General features: G+C 36.9%; 1 long non-coding RNA gene across 1 annotated transcript; it reads right to left on the reverse strand.

Moving 5' to 3' along the window:
• Window positions 1–8,721: 8,721 nt before the first annotated feature.
• On the reverse strand, window positions 8,722–23,865 carry LOC122726041. The gene is made up of 5 exons (XR_006352769.1): window positions 23,659–23,865; window positions 22,691–22,850; window positions 11,976–12,040; window positions 11,075–11,114; window positions 8,722–9,219 (listed from the first exon to the last, which is right to left on the reverse strand). It is a non-coding gene; the product is annotated as an uncharacterized LOC122726041 (long non-coding RNA).
• Between the last annotated feature and the right edge of the window lie 1,069 nt (window positions 23,866–24,934).

Genomic DNA, 24,934 nt, shown 5'->3' on the forward strand with positions numbered 1-24,934 from the left:
TCTGACGTATGTCACTTTCCCCTTCAATCAATCATTTTAGCCAAACTGAAGGGTATCAAATGATATCTCAAGGTTGTTTTAATTTTAATTTCTCTAATCAACAATGATTTAGAGCATTTTATATGACTATAAATTGATTTTTCATTGGAATACTACATGCTCCTATCTTTTGACCATTTTTCAATTAGGGAATGACAAAGTTCTTTGACAAAGTTCTTTATATATTTAAGATATGAGACCTTTATCTGATAAGCTGTTTATAAAAAATTTCCCCCCAATTTTCTAGTTTTCTTCTGATCTTGGCTATATTTGTTTTCTTTATACAAAAACATTTTAATTTAATGTAATCAAAATTATCCATTTTATACCTCATACTACTCTCTATCATTTAATCATAAATTGTTCACATATCCATAAGTCTAATTGGTGATATTTTCCATTTTCTTAATTTTTCTTGTAATATCTATTTATTTTTTTATAATAACCATTTTTATTTAAAGTTTTGAGTTAAAATCTATCTTTATATCTAGGTCACATATCCATTTTGACCTTATCTTGGAAAATGCTGTAACATATTAGTCTATGCCCAATTTCTGCCAGACTGCTTTCTTTTCATAATTTTCTTGATTTTCTGGGATTGCTTTTGTTTCCCCTAATTTTTCCTTGCTCTCTCTTATTTGTTTTTAAAGTCCTTTTAAAGTGTTTCAAAGAACTCTTTTTGAGTTTGTGATATTACTGTTTGGGATGGGACTGGCCTTTTTTACCTCACTCTTTCCCTCTAGATGGGAAGATGGCAGAGTAGGTCGAAAATTCCAAGGCTCTCCAAATTTCTTCCACAACAGAAGGAATATTACTGAAAATGAACATAGAGCAGCAAAAAAAAAAAAAAAGGGGGGGGGTAAGACAACTTGAGAGGACCTCAGGAAAAACAAGACTGAAATGCAAACACCTCCAGGCCAGCTCCACTGAATCAACAAAAAACAAGCCCTGGGGGATAGCTGGAAGCAGCCTAGGCCTCAAGAACTTGCACCTCACAGACTTTCATCTAATGACGAGAATGGGGATGGACAGCTGAGTTGGGGAAGATTGAAGGACCCTCTGCTGTCTCCAGATGACAAGCCTCATGATGCTAACTAAATGTGATCCCTCACTGGGGCTGTGGGCAAGGAGGAGTTAGCACACACTAGATGAATGCAGTACAACAGGGAGCAAGAGCATTTTCTGAACAGTGTGACTGGGGGTCCTAGATGTGGTTTAGGGGAGGAGAGGAATGCCCATGGCCCTGACAGAATTCAGAAAATAACAGTAAGAAGGAGCTAAGGCCTAGGTTAACATTACACAGTTTGGGATTAAAGCCTGATTACAATAATAAACTGCAAAAAATAAAAATAAAACAAAATACAAAATGAGTAAGTCAAAGCGATAGAACCTGATCATAGATAGCTACTATGGTGTAAAGAAGATCTGGACTTCTCCGTATTACAAAATTACATTTAAGACTGGATATGCACCTCTCAGGATTGCTGTTCTGTCCCCTCTCCGCAGGGAAGGATCTACAAAGCAAATAATACCAGCAGAGACTGTAAAACCAGCAATTTCCAGGAAGACAATATGAGGGAAAGAGCATCCTTACCCTTACCCCTCATGGGAGAGGAAAATTATTTTTAGGATATTATTAAGGCAATGTGGACCCTCCTATTTCCCTTGGTTAAGGTGACTTTAAAAAATGGAGTTCTACATGTTTACAAAATATGCTGCCACATTTTGTTATACTTGACTTTATTCATGGAGTAGTGGTAGATATTAAAATTTGACAAGCAATATGGGTAGAGTTAGATTCACAAATGGCATTTCCTTTCTACAAAAGCCAAACATGGCAAATAAATATTGATGATACACCTTGCACAAACTGCTTTTGTATAATTGTTTATACTAAGTCAGTCACCTAACATTTATTAAGTACCTGGCAAGAACTATGCTAAACACTAGACTCTAAACACAGGAGTCTTCATTTTTAAAAGACATAGAAGAGCCCCCTTATAAGGTTTGTGCCAAAGAAAAAGATAGTTCTCATGTTTTAGGCTGTCTGTGTCATGTAATGAAAGCTATATTAAACACTTATGCAGATGAGAGATATGATTAGACCCATAGTATGAATTCATCTAGAGGCAGCTAGATGGTTCAGTGGATAGAGCTCTGGGCCTACAGTCAGAAAGACTTGAGTTCAAATGTGGCCTTGGACACTTACTAACTGTGTGATCAAGGCAGCCAGGTGACTCAGTGGATAGAGCACTTTGTCTTAGTCCACCGGAGAATGAAGTAGCAAACCACTCCGGTATCTTTGCTAAGAAAACCTCATACACAGTATGGTCCACAGGGTCACAAAGAGTCAGACACGAATGAACAATAAATTAATCTATTATATTGCTCTGTAACTAGGCTTAACTATCCTTCTTAATTTTAATATATAACTAAGTATTTTTGAAGCAGTTTTTCTACAACAAAAATATTGAGGAAAGGTTTATCTACTCTTACCTCAATCACACACACACAAAAAAACAACAACAAAAAAAAAACCCAAAATGTTTAATTGGAGAGTACTTATTCTGAATGAAAGAAATTTCTAAAATGCATCACAAGTGACCTCCTCTGGCCAAATGATGGATTTACAATAGATAATATAATTTAAGGGGAAAAAGAATCTCTAAAAATAGACTTTTTCCTCTTAATAATTAAATAGTTGTTTAGATTTTTAAATGTCTGTCTTTCTACCCTAGATAGAGAAAAAAGATAGAGATTTTTGTATAAATGTCTTGTTGCCCATCCTGTTGGCCCTACTGTCTCCCTTATTATTAGCTAGAGTTTTCTTCACTAAGTATGATACTGCTCCTCAAACTCAATTTAAAGGCCACTCTACCAAATAACATTTAATAATGTATAAATTCAATTACAAAATGTTTCTTAAAGAAATAAAGAAATTTGGATGTCAGTATGGAAGAAATTAGATTTAGACCAATACTTCACTCCACATGCCAAGATAGGCTTCAATGAACATGTGACCTAGATATAAAAGGTCACATATAAACAAATTTGAGAAACATAGGGCAGGGTGGGGAATTACTTATAAGATCTATGGATAGATGAAAAGTTTATGACTAAACAAAGGATAGAGAGGATTATTAAAGATAAAATAGATAATTTTTATCTCATAAAATTAAAAATTTTTATCTCATAAGAATTAAAAGTTAGCACAATAAAATCCACTAAAGTGAAGATTAAATGGAAAACAATTAACTGGGGAAAATCTTTGCAGCAAGTTTCTCTGATAAAGTTTTCCTTTCTAGATATATAAGGAACTAATTCAAATTTATGAAAGTGTTATTCCCTAATTGACAAATGGTCAATTTGAACAGGCAATTCTCAAGAGAAGATACTAAGATTGCCTTTAGTCATATGAAAAAATGCTCCTAATAGTTAATAACTAAAGAATGAAAATTAAAGCAGTTCTGAGTTTCCACCTCACATAAATTATATGAAAATGCTCCAAATCTGTAATAATAAGAGAAATACAAATCGAAATAACTCCCACACCCAGAAAACTGGCAAAGATTACAAAAGAAGGGAAGAGTTGATGTTGGTGGGGTTGTGGGAAGATAGGTACACTAATGCCATTGCTTGTGGATCTGTAAATTAGTCCAACCATTTTGGAAATCAATTTGGAATTATTTAAATAAAGTGACTAAAATGCTCATACCCTTTAACTGATATTCCATTGTTAGATTTCTACCTAAGAGGAGCACATTAATAAAAAGAAAGCTTCCATATATACCAAAAATATTTACAGTAACACTTTTTGTGGTAGCAAAGAACTAGAAACAATAGAGGTACTCATCAACCAGGCAATGGCTAAACAAATTGTTGGATATGAATATAATGGGATCTATTCATTAATCTTTGTGCCTTCCCTCTAAGATTATCTACAATTTACCCTGTATATATCTTCTTTGTACATAGTTGTTTGCTTGTTGTCTCTACCCATTAGACTGTGAGGTCCTTGAGAACCGGGACTATTTTTTTTTTTTTGCCTTTCTTTTATTGGCTGACTGGCTATGTTGTAAGAAATGATAAATGTAATAAATAGAAAAGCATGGAAAGACTTATATGAACTGTTTCAAAGTGAGGTAAACAGAACCAAACAACAACAACAAAAACCCCCAGCATACACACTATAACAATGCAAATGGAAAGAAATAACAACCACAAACAATCAAATAGAATATTGCAAAATCCCAAAGAATGAGCATGGCCCCCAAAAAGAGATATGAAAATATATTCTTCCTATTCCTTTGCAAAGGTCAGAAGTCTGTGGGTATGTAATAGCACATATATTTCCAGATTTTTTTGATGTATTAATTGCTTTTACTGGGCTTTTTCTTCTCTTCATCCTTTTTTGTTATTGTTGTTTTGAAGGACTGTTATATAAAATGATTCTCTGGGAGAAAGTAGTGGAGGAGATACATGGGGAAACTTAGATGATGTAAAACCAAAATATATTAACAGAATAATTATTTTTTAAAATACCGTAAGATAAAATTCCTGCACTAAAATCTCAATGCCAATATCTATGAGTAGCATGGAGGTAAACCTAAGTTACTGAAGGCAATGTCAAACTTTGGTAAGTCCTATAAACCTAGAAAAATTTTAAGTGTGGGCCTGAAAATGGAATGCCTCTTGACCACTTATGTCAGAAAAGGCTTACCACCAGAAAATTGGCAACCAGGTAATGAATTCTTTTGGACCGAGGAACTCACTAAGACCCTTTATTGAGGCATAAAAAAGTTATTTATCATACAGTAATAAATGAAATCACAGATTCTCTGAAGTAATGAAGGAAAAAAATGAACAGTGACAGAAGAGGAATGAGTTTAATTTATTGCTGGTAGAAATGTAAATGAGTGAAATCTTTGAAAAGGAACCCCCATATTTTGCCATAGAAGGAAGAAAATTCCAAAAATAGTCATGCCCAACAATTACACTATTGGAAATACATCCTGAGATTATAGCAAAAGACAAACAAAAAATACCTAACAGTTCAAATATTTTTATAACAGTATTATTTGCACCACAAAGCTGGAAGGATACTAAATATCTGGCAAGAAACTTGTGGTTAAATCAACTTAGGTATAATAATATTATATATATATGTATATATATATAAAAGATAATTATATGCAGTAATGTTATTTGAACTGATAATTAGTTTATAAAATTATGAAATGGGACCAGGCATGCCTGATTCTTTGGGTACTTGCTGGGAAAGATTGCAGTTGGCAGCAGGAACAGGGAGGCAAACATACTTTAATGAAACACAGAGGCTATGAGGCAAAAAGCCCACATAAAGGCAGATCAAGCAGCAAAAGAGGTACAGAGTTAGCCGGCAATGGTGTGAGGACATGGAATGGCATGCTGAAGGAAAACAGGAAGTATGGGGAAGAGGATGGGGAGTGGAAAAGGCAGAGAATATCATTCTCATAACTATGGATTAGAGTTGGGATCACTAGGCAGTATGGAGCCAATGGAGATGGAAGAGTGTGTGTGTGTGGGGGGAGGGGTTGAGATATAATTTTATAGGAATTTTTGAGAAAACAGACTAAATCCTATCTGTGACACCTTAGAGTTAGTTCATTAACATATCTAAATCACCTCGAAATTATCAGTAACACTTCAAAGGTATATCTCAAAGTTGTCAGCACCTTTTTTGATGATGTGGAACCCTGAGGTCTGGAATTTGTCTGGAATTACATATGATGGACCAAAGGCCCTGACAGAAAACACCATGACGGCTTCTGCTGATTCATCACATGTTACCAAGATGTGAATTTTGATTAATATAAGATACAATTTGTAAATTCTGCTCCTTTGATCTTTGGGATGGTTTGCATGTGACTTCCAGGTTCCCTTTTGTAATCTTACTTCCTGCTATTGACCCTTGATATTGGTTACTTATAAACTTACTATACTGACCTCTGACAAATCAACAGTCTTACTATACAGAGACAGTTGACTCAAATGACTCCCATGACTCCACTTATAGCAAGTATTTTCCTGTCTGTCCAAATATAACCTATTTGATTCTTTATTATGTTATTTGGGGCATGCCACATTCATCCCATATTAATTTTCTTCTCAAAGAAAATATAGAAATACAGAAAGGCATGAGTTTCTATTTAGCTACATGACTTTGGTCTCATTCCTCCTTCATGAACCATTCTTTCCTATATATTTCCCCATCCTCATCTTTTCCCACATTTGCATTGAAGTAACCAAGTATCAGACTGTATATTGATTTTTTTTTTTGTGAGGCAATTGGGGTTAGGTGACTTGCCCAGGGTCACACAGCTAGTAAGTGTTAAGTGTCTGAGGCTGGATTTGAACTCAGGTACTCCTGACTCCAGGGCCAGTGCTCTATCCACTGCTCCACCTAGCTGCCCCTGTATATTGATTTAATTGGAAGGTTCTTTGTAGAATTCCTCTAGCACTTCACCCTCAGCAAAGTGGTATTAATGTGTAAGCTATAATTATTTTCATGCTGGCCTGTTTGCAATACTTACCATTACTATTTCAAATATACAATGACTAAATATTCCATGAAATAATATTTCCTATTGCTTTTAGGTATATAACATACCTATAATTAATAAACAAATTTCATGGAAATACCATCATTCTCAGGGAAAGGTAGTATACTATTTTGAAATATAGGTTGGAAAATAGCTTCAAGACAAAAAAAAAAAGCTAGCTCACACTATAAAATTAGGAAGATAGTCATGACTCAATCTCCTTGACAGCAATTCAAATAATTTCCCTTGTGTTCAAGAGTATGCCTTTGTGTAATCATATATATGGGAACTGACATAATATTTAGTTGCTGCTTGATAAGGCTTGTCTTGGCTGGGCCTTCCATTTTGCTCCAGGCCCCCTCTCCAGCCATTGATAGCTTCATAAGGCTTGTCTTGCCCCTAGGCACCTTCCACACCATCCCCAAATCTTCCAAGTTTGCCAGCCCTACACAGCTGCTGGATATCCTGAGACAATTCCATCTAGGAATAAACTTCTGTGCATGATGATAACCTACCTAAATTCACTTCTCAGTGATTAACATGCTTCTACACATCATACCTGTCTCATCCCAGTGATTCTGGGTTTTTTTTTTTTTTTTAGTGAGGCAATTGGGGTTAAGTGACTTGCCCAGGGTCACACAGCTAGTAAGTATTAAGTGTCTGAGGCCGGATTTGGTACTCCTGACTCCAGGGCCGGTGCTCTATCTACTGTGCCACCTAGCTGCCCCCATCCCAGTGATTCTGAACCTGTGTTTGCCATCATTAATTTTATTGTAGTTTGTTTTTATCACCTTTATTTCTTTTTAAAAATTGTTTTAATTAATGAACAAAAAAATCAAAGAAATAGATCATTTCCTTGTATAAGTTAGAATGAAAAAAAGATTATATGGGAAACCGCAAAATCAGGAGTACCTGAGTTCAAATTCGGCCTCAGACACTTAACACTTACTAGCTGTGTGACCCTGGGCAAGTCACTTAACCCCAATTGCCTCACTAAAAATTTTTTTAAAAAGCATATAATAAATTTAATATGTTATTTTCAAAGTTTTCATGCTTTTCTATGTTTCCCTCTAAGCTTGCTTCCTTCCAGGTGTTCTTGCAGTCTTGCGATTATACCATCTTTTCCCCCTCTGGGGTTCTATTTGTAGTTTTTGTGGAGTTACTCTTCTTCTGGAGTTTGTCTTTTTGGCATCTCTGGGTCCATATATTTGCTTAAAATGGTTAAAGTCTTTGAGGTACCACCTCACACCTATCGGATTGGCTAATATGAAAAAAAGGAAAATAATAAATGTTGGAGAAGCTGTGGAAAAATTGGAACACTAATGCATTGTTGGTGGAGCTGTGAACTGATCCAGCCACTTTGGAGAACAATTTGGAACTATGCCCAAAGGGCTATAAAACTGTGTATACCCTTTGACCCAGAAATACCACTATTAGGTATTCATTCCAAAAAGATAATAAAAAAGGAAAAGGATGCACATGTACAAAGATATTTATAGCTGGTCTGTTTGTGGTGGCAAAGAATTGGAAATTGAGGGGATGCCCACCAATTGGGGAATGGCTAAACAAGTTGTGGCATATGAATGTAATGGAATACTATTGTATTGTAAGAAATGATGAGCAGGCAGATTTCAGAAAAACCTGGAAAGACTTACATGAACTGATGCTGAGTGAAATGAGCAGAACCAAGAGAACATTGTATGATAATCAACTGTAATAGATTTAACTCTTCTCAGCAATATGATGATCCAAGATCCAAAGGACTCATGATGGAAAATGTTCTCTACATCCAGAAAAAAGAACCGTGGAATCTGGATACAGATTGAACCATCCTGTTTCTACTTTTTTGTTTTTTGTTTTTGTTTTTGAGGTTTTTCCCTTTTGTTCTGATTCTTCTTTCACAACATGACTAATGCAAAAATATGTTTAATATGATTGTGTATTTTTATTTATTTATATGTATATATATATATATAATTTATATCAGATTGCTTGCTGGCTTGGGGAGGGGGGAGAGAAGAGAGGGAGGGAGAAAAATTTGGAACTAGCAATCTTATAAAAACAAATGTTGAAAACTATCTCTACATATAACTAGAAAATAATAAAATACTTTTATGATAAAAAATGGTTAAAGTCTTCTTTAAATCTCTAAACCTCAGTTTGTGATTTGGGACTTTGTATTAGAACTAGGCTCTTCCCACTCCCACATTCTTGGCTGGGGTCATTGGGTCCTGACCACAATTACCCAGGCTCCTGTCTCTAACTCCCATTTCCAAAGATGTATCTGTGTCAGAGTTTTGGTGCATTTCTTCTTGGTTTATATGGATTAAGAGTGCTGCAGTCTTCCAGGAACTCTAGAGCCTTTCAGTTCAAAGTGCTGCAAAACTTCAGAGTCCCTGGGGCATTAGTATGAGTTATGCTAACTTCAGGCCCAGCATAGATGATCAAGGTGCCACGGGTGTCCAATCACCCTGAAGGTTCATCATCCCATCATTGATAGAGTGCTGCAGGCTTCAGATGTCCTCGGAGTATGACTGGGTTCATGCTGCTGGCTCCTGAAGGATTTTTTGGTGTGCCTTTTCTCTGTAGCTTCTGGCTACTTTAAAAAAAAAATGCAGTTCACAGTTAAATAAAGAAACTTATTATATTTTCTCTTTGTAATTCCTGATCTTGAATCCTTCTGGTCCTCTCTTTGTGGCAGGGTATATGTGTATATGTGAGAGATGGGTTCCTTTGTAATAATTTTTGCAGCTATTTTTACTGGAAGTTCATAAGCACCAAATGACAATGACTTAATCCTTCCCCAACTGGCTACCTACCTAAATTGCTGCCTTCCCAAAGTGAAATAGTAGAATGTGATTAACAGTCAGCTTGTATTCATCTACTATGCACCCACTATGTGGTAGGCATGGTACCTAAGTAGTGGGAATTTAAAGAAAGTCAAAGAACAGTCCTTGCCTCAAGGAGTTCATAGTATAAAGGGGGATACATCATGCAAATAACTATGTTCAAACAAGATATAGAAATGATAAATTGGGAGTGGTCTCAGAGGAAAAGCACTAAGGGGGGCTATGAAAGGCTTCTTGCAGAAGATGTGATTTCTGAGACTAGAAGGAAGTTAGAGAAGCTAGGAAGTAGAGATGAGAATTCCAGGTATCGCGAACAGCAAAAACGTATTCAAGGTAAAGCAAGGAGGCCAACATCACTGGATGGCAGAGTAATGGAAGGTATAAGGTGTAAGAAGAATGAACAGGTGGGAAGGGTACAGGTTATAAAAAGCTTTGAATGGCAGAGGATTTTATATTGGATCCTGAAGGTAATAGGGAGTCCCTAGAGTTGACTGAATAGGAAGCTAATATGGTCAGACCTGTGTTTTAGGAAAATCAATTTGACAGCTGAGCAGAGGATGGATTGGAGTAGGGAGACCAAAGATCAAGTCTTCAACAGTCCAGGCATGAGGTAATGAAGGCCTCCCCCCACCATCCCCAAAAGCATATGGAATAAAATGAAAATATAAAAATTAGTTTTGAAGTGAAATAGGACCTCTGGAAGAGAGAAATAGGAGAATAAATAATTAAGAACTGTTATCCACATAACAGATTCCTTAAAATTTAGAATGGACCAAAACAATATAAATGACTCTATGAAACAATACAAAATATTAGACTATAATTAAAATGTTGAAAAAATAGAAGAAAACATATAGTATTTACTATCAAAAATAATTCACTCAGAAGACAGATCAAGGAGAGTTAATATAAGAACTGGATATCATATTTCAATAAATCATAAATGAAAACTCTTTAGATCTATTACAGCCAGAGAGTAAAAGTGGAAATAGAATCTACCAGTTATATATTTTTAAAACAATAAAATAGCTCATTAGTTGGTCTGATTTTTTAAGAGTCAACTCAAATAGCTATATTAAAAAAGGATTCACTTCAAATGAAGAAATAAAGGTCTAATTATATGCCAATAAAACTGATAAATGAAATGGATGAATATTTACAAAAAATAAGTAACCAAATTAACAGAAAAAGAAATACAGAATGTAAGTAAGCCAATATTAGAAAAATTAATTGAACAACTGATAAATGAACTACCAAAGGGGCAGGGGGAGGGTGGGTAATGGTCAGTTGGATTTATGAGTCAATTCCATGAAACATTTAAAGAACAAATTACTTCCAATATTAAATAAAACTGTTTTCAGAAATAAGAAAAAAAGGGCTTATATAAAATTCCTTCTATGATATCAATATGGTATTGATACCTAAACCAAAGAGAAACAAAGCAGACAAAACTAAAGGCCAATATCCCTAATGCATATTAGTTGCAAAAAAACCCCAACCCAATAATATTAGCAAAGATGTTACAGCAAAATATTAGGTTAAAGCACTGGCCCTGGATTCAGGAGTACCTGAGTTCAAATCCAGCCTCAGACACTTGATACTTACTAGCGGTGTGACCTTGGGCAAGTCACTTAACCCCCATTGCCTGCAAAAAAAAAAAATGAGAATAATAATAGCAGGGGCAGCTAGGTGGTGCAGTAGATAGAGCACTGGCCCTGGATTCAGGAGGACCTGAGTTCAAATCCTGCCCCAGACACTTAACACTTACTAGCTGTGTGACCCTGGGCAAGTCACTTAACCCCAACTGCCTCACCAAAAAAAAAAAATATATATATATATATATATATATATATATATATAAAACAGATTGTGAATTCTGACCAGGAATTCAATGTTGGTTCAATGGTAAGAAAACCATAAATATAATACCATTTTAATAAAAAAGATAATAAAAATACATTAATATATGCTGATAAATCTTTTAACCAAATTCACCACCTTTTCTTGCTTAAAACACAAAGGAAAAAAGGAACTTTTCCTTAATATGGTAAGTAGTATCTACCTAACATCAAGAACAGTATAATACCGTACAAATGTACATGTTACAATGCAGGCATGTAATGAAGAAATGCAAAAGTTCTTTCCAATAACATAAGGGGTAAGACCAAGATGTCCATTGTCACCACTTAATGCTACCTACTGACATAGAAATCAATAAATAAATTGAGGGAATAAGCATAGGAAAAGAGGAAACAAAAACATGTTTTTCAAATGATAAAATGGTCTTTTTATAGAATCCTAAAGATCTAACTAAAAATTATGTGCAGCAATGCTTTTAGCCAATCAGTTCGATATAAAATAAATACAAGTAAATCATCATCCTTTCTCTAGATTAACAACAAAACCCAGCAGGAGAGACAGAAAGCAAAATTCCAGTAAAAAAAAAAAAAACAACAATAACAACACATGACTCCAGGATGTATAAAATATTTGGAAGTCTACCTACCAAGACATACACAGGAACTATATGAACACAACCACAAAACACAAATTCCAGAGACCAACACAGACCTAAATAAATGGAGAGAGATTAATTAATCATGGTTGGGCATTCTGATATAATAAAAATTACAATATTCCCTAAATTAATTTACTTACTTAATTTACTAATTTTACAATGCCATATCAAAGTACCAAAGGATTACTTTATAGAGCTAGAACAAATAATGCAACTCATTTTAAGAACAAAAGATGAAGAATGTGAAGGAAAATAATGAAAACAAAAAAATGGAAAAGAAAGGGGTTTCACATTTTGCAAACTATCCTACAAAATAGTAATCATCAAAATTATTTAGTATGGGTTAAAAGCAGAAAAGTAGCTTACTTAAACAGATTAGGTACACAAGATAAAAACCCAAATAAATATAGTGCCATAATGTTCAATCAACACAAACCCTATTATTGAGGTAAGTCCTTGCTATTTAAATATATATATATATATTTCTGGAAAAATATAAAAGCCGTCTGATAGAAATTAGATTTAGACAAACAACTCATGTCATATCCCACAAAAAGTTCCAAATAGATACATGACCTGACTATAAAAGATCATATTTTTTTTAAATTAGAGGAGTGAGGAAGGCAATATTTTCCCCAACTATGTATGGAGGAAGAATTCTTTTTTTAATAAATAAAAGTATTTTATAATTTTCCAGTTACATATAAGGATAGTTTTCAACATTTGTTTTCATAGGAATTTTAGTTCCAAAATTTTCACCCACCCTCCCTTCCCTCCCTCCTCTCCAAGACGGAAAGCAATCTGATATAGGTTATATATGTACAATCACATTAAACATATTTCTGTATTAGTCATCTTATGAAAGAAGAATCAGAGCACATGGGGAAAACCTCAAAAAAGAAGGAAAAAAACAGCCCCAAAGTAGAAACAGTATGGTTCAATCTGCATTCATATTCCACAGTTCTTTTTTCTGGATGTTGAGAACATTTTCTATCATGACTTCTTTGCAACTGTTTTGGATTGTTGCACTGCTGAGAAGAGCCAAGTCTATTGCCATTGTTCATCACACAATGTTGCTGTTACTGTATACAGCGTTCTCCTGGTTCTGTTCTTCTCAGTCAGCATCAGTTCATGTAAGTCCTTCCAGGTTTCTCTGAATTCCTCCTGCTCATCGTTTCTTACGGCACAATAGTATTCCATTATATTCATATACCACAACTTGTTTAGTCATTCCCCAGTTGATGGGCATTTCCTTGATTTCCAATTCTTTGCCACCACAAAGAGAGCTGCTAGAAATATTTTTGTACATGTGGGTGCTTTTCCCTCTTCTATGATTTCTTTGGGATATAGACCTAGCAGTGGTACCACTGAGCCAAAGGGTATGAAGAGTCCCTTAGCCCTTCGGGAATAGTTCCAAATTGTTCTCCAGAATGGTTGGATCAGTTCACAGCTCCACCAACAATGTTAGAGAAAGAATTCTTGACTAAACAAAGCAGAGAAAGGATCTCAGATGATAAATTGATGGATTTGATTTAGACATAAAATTGAAAAGCTTTTGCAAAAACAAAATCAATGGAGTTAATAGAAAGGAAACAGTTTCATAGAGAAAATCTTTGCAGCAAGTTTTTAAAATAAGTTCTGATATCCAAGATCTATAAGGAACTGATTCAGATACATTAGAACAAGATCCATGTGCCAATATCCTTTTGACTTCATCACATTTGTCATGTCTCCTCATTCTACTCCTATGGTCCCCTTCTTCCATGGTGTAGTCCTTCCAAGAACCCCAATTTTAGGGAGGGCCCCAAACCAGGCATCCTTCATTCTTCAGCCTTAGCTGCCTTGCCTTGAAATGAGTAGTACCATCACCACCACCCCCTTTAACTTCCCTTTATGTGCTGTCTTTCCTCATTAGAATGTAAAATCTTTCTAGGCAGGGTCTGTCTTTCTCCTTGTATTTATATCAAGGTGTGTAGCACAGTGCCTGGAATATAGTAAGCGCTTCATAAATGCTTACTGACTAACTCAGTAAATAAATGGTCAAAGTATGTGAATAGACACTTCTCAAGGGAAGAAATCTAACCTATCAATATCCATATGGAAATGTGCTCTAAATCACTATTAATAATGACTAATGTGGTAATGTTTTACATAATCATACATGTATAACCCATATCTGATTGCTTACCACCTCAAGGAGGGAGGAGGATAGGGAGGCAGGAAGAATAAAAATTGGAACTCAAAACTATAAAAAAATGCTTATTATTTAAAAAATAAAAATAGAAATGTAAATGAATACAACTCTGAGCTTCTACCTCATTCATTTGATTGGCAAAGAAAAAAAAATAAAGCAAAATGACAATTGTTGGAAGGGTTGAAGGAAAAGAGGCATACTAACACATGATTGGTGGAGTTGTGAAATAGTCCAATAATATTAAAAAGTATTTTGGAACCATATCCCAAATTTCTCTTTTGATGTAGGCATAGCACTTTTAGGCCTTTACCTGAAAGAGAGCAAAGAATAGGGAAAAGATCCGCAATGTCTAAAAATACTTATAGCAGTTCTTTCTGTTATAGCTAAAAAGTGGAAAATGAGGAGTTATCCATAAATTAGAAAATGTTTGAATTATGGCTAATAATCATAATAAACATTTATATAGCACTTACTATGTGCCAGACACTGTACAAAATGCTTTACAATTAATATCTCATTTGAGTCTCAAAACAACTCTGAGAGACTGTTCTTTAGTTGTTTTCAGTTTTCTTGGAAAGACACTGGAGTGGTTTGCCATTCCCTTCTCCAGCTCATTTTGCAGACCCTGTTTGCCTCAGTTTTCTCATCTGTAAAATAAGGTGGAGAAGGAAATGGCAAACCACTCTAGTATATTTGCCAAGAAAACCTCAAATGGGATCAGAGTCAGACATGACTGAAAAACAACTAAACAACAACAGACACGATTGAAATGACTGAATGACAATATAATCTTACATATACATTATGTATATATATATCATATTCTACATAGACAATTTATATATATATATATATATATACACACACACATATATATGCATATAGGTAGGGTAATACCGTAGAAAGAGTGTTAGATTTTAAGTCAGAGGATTCAAGTTCAAATCCCACTGCTGTCACTTATTATTGTGACTGCAAATCCACTTATCTCTCCAGGTCTCATCTATAAAATGAGGGAGTTGGAACTTTGGATTTCTTCACTTTTTATCCATAATTCCTCTATTTGAACACTGCACTAAACATCCTCCAAGACAATAGAAAATATTTTTGACAAGCCTAAATCTCTCTGTTTCACAAATCATTTGTTATTAATAGAGAAGACCAAGAAGAGCCAATTGCAGGACTTTCCCCAGAACAAACTCTAGGTGGAGACATAACGTGGGATAGAGCGGTGAGGTTTTGGAGAAGTCACAAAGACTGGTCTCTCAAATCACATAAATTCAGATTAAAGATCCCTGGCCACAGGCGAAATCACCACAACTAGCTTTCTTCAACCTTACTATAATTTTCTCAACATTACTAAGTGTACAACCATAGACAAGTGACTTAACCCGTCTATCTCCTTACCCCTGTGTCTTTGAAGAGACTTTCTCCTAATGTTTGGAGGGAATACAATCTACACTGGTAAAGACAGTATTTATACTAATTAAATAATGAGTCACTTTAAATAAATAGTATCATGCACATATTTGCACATGTATTTTTCTCAGTTCAAAAATAAATAATTAAAATAGTACACATACAAGAAAATTTTTTTTGATAATTTCAGGTTAGACATTGAAGTGAATCCAAATACTGCACTATATTATTATATTATAAATGTTATTGGACTGAAAAATTGGACTGAATGTACTGTGCTTAATTTAAATGCATTTAAGATAATCTCTAGTCCCATCTTAAAACATTTCTCTATGCTTAAAATTACAAATTTAAACATGTTCAAATGCTTATAAATCCAAAATGTAAAATATAATTCATTTCATCTTCTCCATTTTACATTCAGTGTCTCATAAAACAGCAAAGAAATAGCAAGGCAGTCCCCAAAGGTTTTCACTCAATATCTGTATAAAGCTAGCTGCAGATTGTGTTTACTCTCATTGATTTTAATGAAAATCCAGTTATAGCAACAGCAATAGTCCTCAGGATATTTACTTTTAGATCATAATAAAATGTCTCACAGCAGCCCTTTAGCTCTTTAATATTTTTCAGGGCTAAACTTAGAATCATCCAAAGAAACTAGAGTATGAGGGGAAATTTTACAAGATTTGCAAACTATTAAAAATCAACAACATTGCATCATGTTCGATGAAATATTATTACTAAAATTAGAAAAAAACTAATTATTAATTTTCAGAATAGTCTGATGTTTGTTACTTAGGAATTATGTTTAGAATGTCAAAATAAAGATTAAAATATTCATTTTGCAAAAGTCAATATGAAAAGCACCATCATAAAGAATGTTCAAACTCTGAGGTATCACCTCATACCTATCAGTGGCAAATATAACAAAAACAGAAAATATTGGATGTTGGAAGGGATGTGGGAAAGCTGGGATGCTAATCCACTGTTGGTGAAGTTGTGAAAAGATTCAACCATTCTGGAGAGCAATTTGGAACTATGCCCAAAGGGCTATAGAACTGTGCATACTCTTTGATCCAGCAATGCCACTGATAGGTTTATATCCCAAAAACATCCCCCAAAAGAAAAAAAGACCTATTTCACAAAAATAATTTTAGCAGCTCTTTTTGTGGTGGCTAAGAATTGGAAATCCAAGGAATGCCCATCAATAGGGGAATGGCTAAACAAGCTGTGGTATATGATGGTGATGGATATTATTGTGCTATAAGAAATTACAAGCAGGATGATTTCAAAAAGGCCTGGAAAGACTTGTATGAACTGATGTATAGCGAAGAGAGCAGAACCAAGAGACCTTTGTGCATGGAGACAGCAATATTGTTTGATGAAGAACTGCGAAAGATATAACTATTCTCAACAATCCAGTGATCCAACACAAAACCAAAGGACTACTGATGAAACATATTATCCACTTCCAATTGATGGAACACATGCTATTTTTCACTTTCCTTTTTTTTTCTTTTTTTTTTAAGTTTTCTTATACAAAATGACTAATGTGGTATTTTAGATAATTGTATATGTAGAACCCAAATCTGGTTGCTTACCACCTCAGAGTGGGGGAGGGGAGGGAAGGAAGAAGGCATAAAAAATGGAACCCCAAACTACAAATAAAAAATGTTTATTACTTTAAAAAATAAAGAATGTTCATTATAATAATAACAATCCTATAGGCATAACTATATGAACATAATTGCAATTACACAGTGAGAGTCATATCCAAGTAACATTAAAAGATTTAGAAGAAGGTTCCCCAAATATCAGGAAATCTCCCTTTTGGTGGGTTTATGGTAGGACAAGAAGAGTTGCAAAAGCTGGGTATGCATGATTTATATCATCGGAAAGAATATTCACATGATGAAATGTTATATTAAGATATCAAGTGCTGGGGCAGCTAGGTGGCTAAGTGGATAAAACACTGGCCCTGGATTCAGGAGGACCTGAATTCGAATGCGGCCTTAGACACTTGACACTTACTAGCTGTGTGACCCTGGGCAAGTCACTTAACCCTCATTGCCCAGAAAAAAAAAAAAGATATCAAGTGCTAATTACATGAGAACAAAAGACATGTTATGATGAACTAAACTAAGTTCTATGTCCTGACCATGGTGTCAGAGGACATTTCATGAGAAAGTAAATTAGCTAAGGGGCAGCTAGGTGGCACAGTGGATAAATCACTCATCTTGGATTCAGGAGGACCTGAGTTCAAATCCAGCCTCAGACACTTGATACTTACTAGCTGTGTGACCCTGGGCAAGTCACTTAACCCTCATTGCCCTACCCCCCCCCCCAAAGAAAGTAAATTAACTGTCATTCATTACACTGTCCCTAGGTAGTCATGGCTTTCTCCCCCTACCACCCCACTTCACATCCCCTTTGGATCAGCTCTGCTCTTATAGAGCTAACTTCTTTCCCACCCTTCCCCTCCCCCTGCTCCCAATTATTTTTATCATTTTTGTGGAACAAATGAACAATCTTAAACAAAATATTAAAATAGTATTGAACTATTTCCCCTAACTGTTCCCGCTTTTTCCTAGCATTTTCCCCTCTGCCCCCTACACCACAACACACATTGGCTCTACCTGCTCTGCAGTCAGTTAGATGCAAAACCTTTGATGCTGATATCTATATCTGTCACAGAAAGATGTGCATCTCTATACAATAAAATGCACCAAAGAGAGGACCAATAAATTAATTACTCATTAGCAAAAAGCAGAAACAAATAATCATACACACACAAAAATGTCACTAAATATCACAATTTTGATAAAACTGCTCCAAGTCTTGCAAGTGTTCTGGAAGTCAGGAGATTCAAGAGGAATCTTATTGCAAAATAAACTAAAAAGAATCCTGACTGGCTGGAAGGCTTCATGTATCAAACTCTTTTCCACAGGGTGGAGGTTTTCATAGTGCTTTATAAGTGCTGGAGTCGGGCAGCTAGGTGGCGCAGTGGATAGAGCACTGGCCCTGGAGTCAGGAGTACCTGAGTTCAAATCCAGCCTCAGATACTTAACACTTACTAGCTGTGTGACCCTGGGCAAGTCACTTAACCCCAATTGCCTCGCTAAAAAAAAAAAAAAAAAAGTACTGGAGTCTTTGAGATGAGGATTGTCTCTGGACCTTGGTCAGTGTGCTGTGTATTGTTTTCATCTGCCAGAAAAACACATATGTCAAATATGTAAACCATACACATACTGGAGATTTTAATCAGCCCTCCCATCCCATTCATATTTAATTTCTTTCTCACTCAGATAGAAAGCAGAAAATTATTTCCAGATGCCACTAGATGGTTAGACAGTATGACTATTTGGTTCTTCTCACTTCTAATTAATTTCTATATCAGTCCACAATCCTATAGGATGAAGCTTAGAGGTAGATAGCATTAAAAACTGAACTTTATTCCATAGCTCAACAATACTTTGCAACAGTCTTCAACTGCATTATTTCCTAGAGAAAAAAAATCCTATGTTAAAATTTACTTGTCCTAGCAAAATATGACATCCAATTTTCTTTTAAAACTTAGGTAATGGGGGCAGCTAGGTGGCGCAGTGGATAAAGTACTGGCCCTGGATTCAGGAGGACCTGAGTTCAAATCCGACCTTTGACACTTACTAGCTGTGTGACCTGGGCAATTCACTTAACCCTCATTGGTTTGCAAAACAACAACAACAAAAACTCAGTTAATATTAATGGTACCAAGAAGTTCTTAATTGGTGCCATAAGAAAAATAATTTATTACTTCAAATTTACTCAACAGTTGATTAATAACAAATGTAGTATAGAAAGCTGGGGGTGTCGGAAAACTGTGGGTACTCTCCTGTAAATCTTTACCCTCAGGTAATTTGGAGGATATGTTAGAAAAGAGGAGTTTCTCACATAAGAACCAGCAAACAATTCTAAAAGGGGAACCACACAGAACACTTGGTAATGTGCCACCCCAATTTACCAGATTCTAGCCCAAGTCTGCCTCCAGGGCTTTAACTTCAGAAGTGTATTTTATAATCTCTCCTAAACTGAGACTATCATCCCAAAATTCCTGCAGTACATTGCACCCTCAGCTCCTGAGTCTAGCAGCTCACTACTCATATACAAATCTGTTGCCAAATTCTGTCAATCCCCCCTTCATAATGTCTCTTCTAGATATCCATCTGACACTGCCATCACTCTGATATATGTCCCCATCATCTGGAGCACTGCAGTAGCCTGCTGGTTGGTCTTTTTGCCTCAAATCTCTTCCCACTCCAGCCTAGAATCAACTGTTATATTAATCCTTCTAAAGTGCAAGTCTGACCATGACACACGAGCCCCCTCAGTAAAATCCAGTGGCTCCTTATCACCTCCAGGATCAAATGTAAAATCCTGTTTAGCATCCGAAGCCCTTCATAATCTGGCCCCCTCCTAGCTTCTCAGTGTTCTTATACCTTCAGTTGTTGTGGTTCAGTCAAGATACTGGAGTAGTTTGCCATTTCCTTCTCCAGTTCATTTTTACAGATGAGGAAACAAAGGCAAACAAGGTTAATCTACTTGCCCAACATCATACAGCTAATAAATAACAAAGCCAGATTTGGACTCTAGGCCCAGCATTCTATCCACTTCACTATCTAGCTGCCCTCTTTTACACCTTATTCCCCCTAATTCTCCAGCCCCCGAGAAGTGATAAAGCCTCCTGGCTATTTCTCACATAAGACACTCCATCTCCAGAGTGACTGGGCATTTCCACCAGCTGCCTCCTGTGCCTGGAATTCTCTCCCTCCTTATTTTCATTTCCTGGATCATCTGGCTTCCTTCAAGACCCAGCTAAAATCTCAACTTCTTTTAGAAGCCGTTCCTGCCTTCCCTATGTTGATCATCTCCAATTAATTATTTCTATATCTTAATTGTACATAATTGTTTGCATGTTTTCTATCCCATATGAGCTCTCTGAGAGCAGAGACTGTGTTTTTTTGGCTTTATTTGTATCTGTAGTGAATAGCATAGTACTTAGCACACAGCTGGCAATTAATAAAAAGTTTGTTTATGTACTGATAGCTGACTGGAAGGAGATCATTCCCTCCATGGGCCTCTTGACAAACTGAAATGTAACTTTGTCTTTCTACCCAGGTTCATACATTTCCCCAAACTTCTAGCCTTGATTAACCATGCAATAAGGATTAGCAACCACCAGCTTTCTTTATATAAAGGGGATCTAGACAGATTGATAGGGTAGCTAGGTGGCACAGCAGATAGAGTGCTGGGTCTGGAGTTAGGCAGATTCATCTTCCTGAGTTCATATCTGGCCTCAGACACTGACTAGCTGTGTGAACCTGGGCAAGTCACTTAACCCTCTTTGCCTTAGTTCCTTATCTATAAAGTAAGCTAGAAAAGGAAATGGCAAACCACTCTAATATCTCTGCCAAGAAAACCCCAAATGGGTTCATGAAGAGTCAAACACAACTAAACAACAAGCAAACGATGATAGAAATAGTAATTAAATAGCTATATTAAGTCAAATAATATTAAAATTAAAACATTAAATAATAGCAAGCCTTTATGTAGCACCTACTGTGTGCCAGGCACTGTGCTAAACACTTTAGAAATATTATATCATTTGATCATTACAACACCTAGTGGGTAGGTGCTATTATTATCCCCATTTCACATTTGAAGAAACTGTAAACAGAGGCTAAGTGACTTGCCTGAAGTCACATAGCTAGTAATTATCTGAGGTGGAATTTGAAGCCAGACCTTACTGACTCCAAGCCCAGTGCTTTATTCATTCTACCACCTGGTTGACAAGTAAATGATAACAATGAAATAACAGAGCAAAAATGGAGAGGTAAAATTCACTGAATATAATGGTAGCCGGTGTTGGTCTACTCTGCTAGCTGCAGCAAGAATAGGTTTTTCTTCTTTAAACTCCTTTTCCTTAAGAAGAGAGTGGGGGCAGCTAGGTTACGCAGTGGATAGAGCACTGGGCCTGGAGTCAGGAGTACCTGAGTTCAAATCTGACCTCAGACACTTAACATTTACTAGCTGTGTGATCCTGGGCAAGTCACTTAACCCCAACTAACTCACTTAAAATAAATAAATAATTTTTTTTTTAAGAGAAGGAGACATAAAATATATAAACTGGTTCAGCTAATGGGAATTGCTTCCTTCCCTGACTGGGAATCCTGGGAAAAGGAAATTGCCTATGAGAGGACACTTGATTAGTTCATGCACCAGCATAATAACATATTAAATGGCTGCAGTAGCAGAAATAATATCAGCCACTGTTCTCAGTCTCTCTCCAGAGAAGAAAGTTGGGGAACAAAATGTCAGGACACTCCATTCTGTGTCCATATGGTGTTAAGATGGAGGATGACTTTCCCATACCTACTGATAGCACTCTTTATTCCTCTACCCCAGCATCTTTCTACAAGAAATTTTCACAAAGCCATCTCAGACATCACTGGCTGGTGGGCTCTGGGATTGCATCTCTCGTCTCCATGGCAACACAGGTTATACAAGCAAAACTGAAATGATGTCACTTTGGGCTATTTATATTATTCTACTAGTGAACAGGATATGTCTCAGCTATTAAAAGTCTATCTTCCCCATAAATCTTGTATCAGGGAGAACAACAAATGTATTAGATGAGTAATCAAAAACTAGATTCATTCTGATAGAACTGCTCCAGTTTCTCATGTGGGATTTTGCTCAGGTAAAAGGACCTAACCCCATTACAGGCCAAAAGGAGATCAAGTTGAGCATATGCAAGATACCCAGTCCCTTGTTATTTTATAAATACATATAATGCAGAAAAACTTTGACAATTGTTATTCCAACTGTATCTTATGAACTTAGCACAGTGCCTGGCACATAGTAGGCACCTAATAGATGCTTGTTGACTGACTGCAGGAAGCAGCAATTGCTGCAGAAATATTAAGCTTTATTAGCAATGAATTACTAATTAAGCATAGAATCTTTTGCAACCAGCCTAATTCCTACATTACTAGGCATAAATACAGCTCCTACTAGAGGATAAAAAGAAGGCTAAACTGTGAGATGTTCTGCCTACCTTGAGGGAAGAATGATCCCTCTGAGGTTTTTATTTTACAAGAAGTTTGGCTCGGCAGTTAGAAACAGGCAATGACAGTGCCTTCTGTGTAATAATACACCGGGGGCTGTGATGGTCAGGCGGTTCCATTCAATCCTCACAGCTTGATCTAGGTCAAAACCTGGGAGAAACCAGTTCAGGAAACTCAAGACACAGAAAGCAGGCTGGATGCTATCATCTAAAAGGGTGAAACAGCCTGTACCTTTTGTACTTTTTTAAGAGTGAGAAACTTTTTATTTGAGCTGTAAGGCTGTCTTTTGAAGAGGCTCATTAGATTTTTATGGATTTGGAGGGGAGAGGGAACGTTCTGAGAAAAGAGAGATAAGGTTCTAGGTTTGTATGGGGTGTGTTTGTGTGTGGGGGGGTAAGTGTGCTTAGGAAAACAGTTCGTAATAAGGTTTGGGGTTTATATGGAGGTATGTGCTTTAAGAACAGTAATCAGGCACCAAGTTTACTTGGGGCAGGCAATCAATAAGGCCATTTCTAATAGGGGTGGGCGTGTCCTGAAGGGCCACGGAGGAGGCTCTAGCTGTGCTTTTTCTCAGGGACACAAGTATGGCGGTGGGTCTTCGGATAGGGCCAGGTCTCGACCTGAACCCCAGCCGGCCCCAGTTTCCTCGATCTCCCATTTTACGTCTCATCCCAAAACTTATCCTCGCTCGACTGCTGCACCCTCCACCCCCCCCTCCCAAAGTTGAGTCCTTAAAATATCCTCTATCCTTACTCTCAGCCCCTCCCAAAATCTCACCTTCCAGCCCACCAGGGTTTCACCAAATAGTCCTCGCTGGGGAAGCCTCCTCTCCCCGATTCTTCCTTCTTCAGCAGCCTCCCTCCCTCCGTCCCTCCCTCCCTCCTATCTCCTCTGGGCAGGCCCCTCCCGCCCGTTTCCCTCCCCCTCCCTTCCCGAGAGGTCCCTCCCTCACGCCCACTTCGGACGCAGCAGAAGACACGAGGCGCCCGCGAGTCACTGACGAACCACAGACTGTCTGCAGATACCCTGCTCTTCCAGAGGCCGACTTCGCCTTCCCGGATGCAGAAACTGTAGACAATCTTCCTCTTCTCTCAGGCTGCTGCAGCACAGCTGAAGTGGGGCGAGGGAAAACCGAAAGCGCAGAAGAGGAAACCCACAGTCAGATCCCGGGCTTGTCCCCTCCCCCCCCCCTTTTTTTCGGTGGCAAAAGGGGAGGAGTTTCCAGTGAAGGCTGTTCCGCTTAGTGGCTTTGTTTCGAATTCAAATCCTCCCGCAGACTCTGCTTTTTTTAGGGTCACTTGGGCAACATTTTTGACACCTCATTTGCAAAGCAAAATAGACGTCCCGAAACAGAGATTGCCCCTCAACTAACTGTATTTAATCGTAAATAATGAGCATTGCATAATAAGTAGACTTGAACGCTTCTCTTCGCCTACACATACCACCCCTCCCCCGTCACAATTTGCATCTTTGCTAGGTTAGATTTTTGTACAGTGCTGAGCGTGACCGATCTATTAACCTGCAATGTTAAAAAAAAAATCCTAGTTTCACCTAATACCTTCTTTATGTAGACTGGGGACAATCAACATTGCTGTACTTTCCCTCCTTCATTAGGTCAAAAGACGGGGGTGGGGGCGAGGTTGGGGAGAAAGGACAAACTCAGTTGAGAACTCGTTAGAGGAAGAATTAAGGCTTCAGAATCGGAACAAATCACAAAGGCAGTGGATATTTTGCTCATATTCTTCAAGAAGCCCTTCCCATCATACATACTGCTATTACCATTCTTCCGTTAATTAACTCCAATTTATCATATGTATTTATATGTGTATATATTCATGTATATGTTTTTATATGTATTTGTCCTGTTTGTACATAACTCTTTGCATGTTGTTTCCCCCGTGTGCTGCTTGAAAGCAGGGACTATTTTTGCCTATCTTTGTATCCCCAGGACTTGGCACAGTGGTTGGCACAAAGTAGGCATTTAATAAAGGCTTGTTGACTGACATAAGTTATGCTTTTCAATAGACTGGTTTTTTTTTTCGATTTCGGGGGGGGGGGAGGGCAATGAGGGTTAAGTGACTTGCCCAAGGTCACACAGCTAGTATGTGTCAAGTGTCTGAAGCTAGATTTGAACTCAGGTTCTCCTGAATCCAGGGCCGGTGCTTTATCCACTGCGCCACCTAGCTGCCCTCTGTTTTGTCCCCCCACCCCCCAATTTGAACAGGAATGCTTCC

This window comes from Dromiciops gliroides, chromosome 4 (assembly GCF_019393635.1).
Source record: "Dromiciops gliroides isolate mDroGli1 chromosome 4, mDroGli1.pri, whole genome shotgun sequence".
Classification (NCBI taxonomy): Eukaryota; Metazoa; Chordata; class Mammalia; order Microbiotheria; family Microbiotheriidae; genus Dromiciops; species Dromiciops gliroides.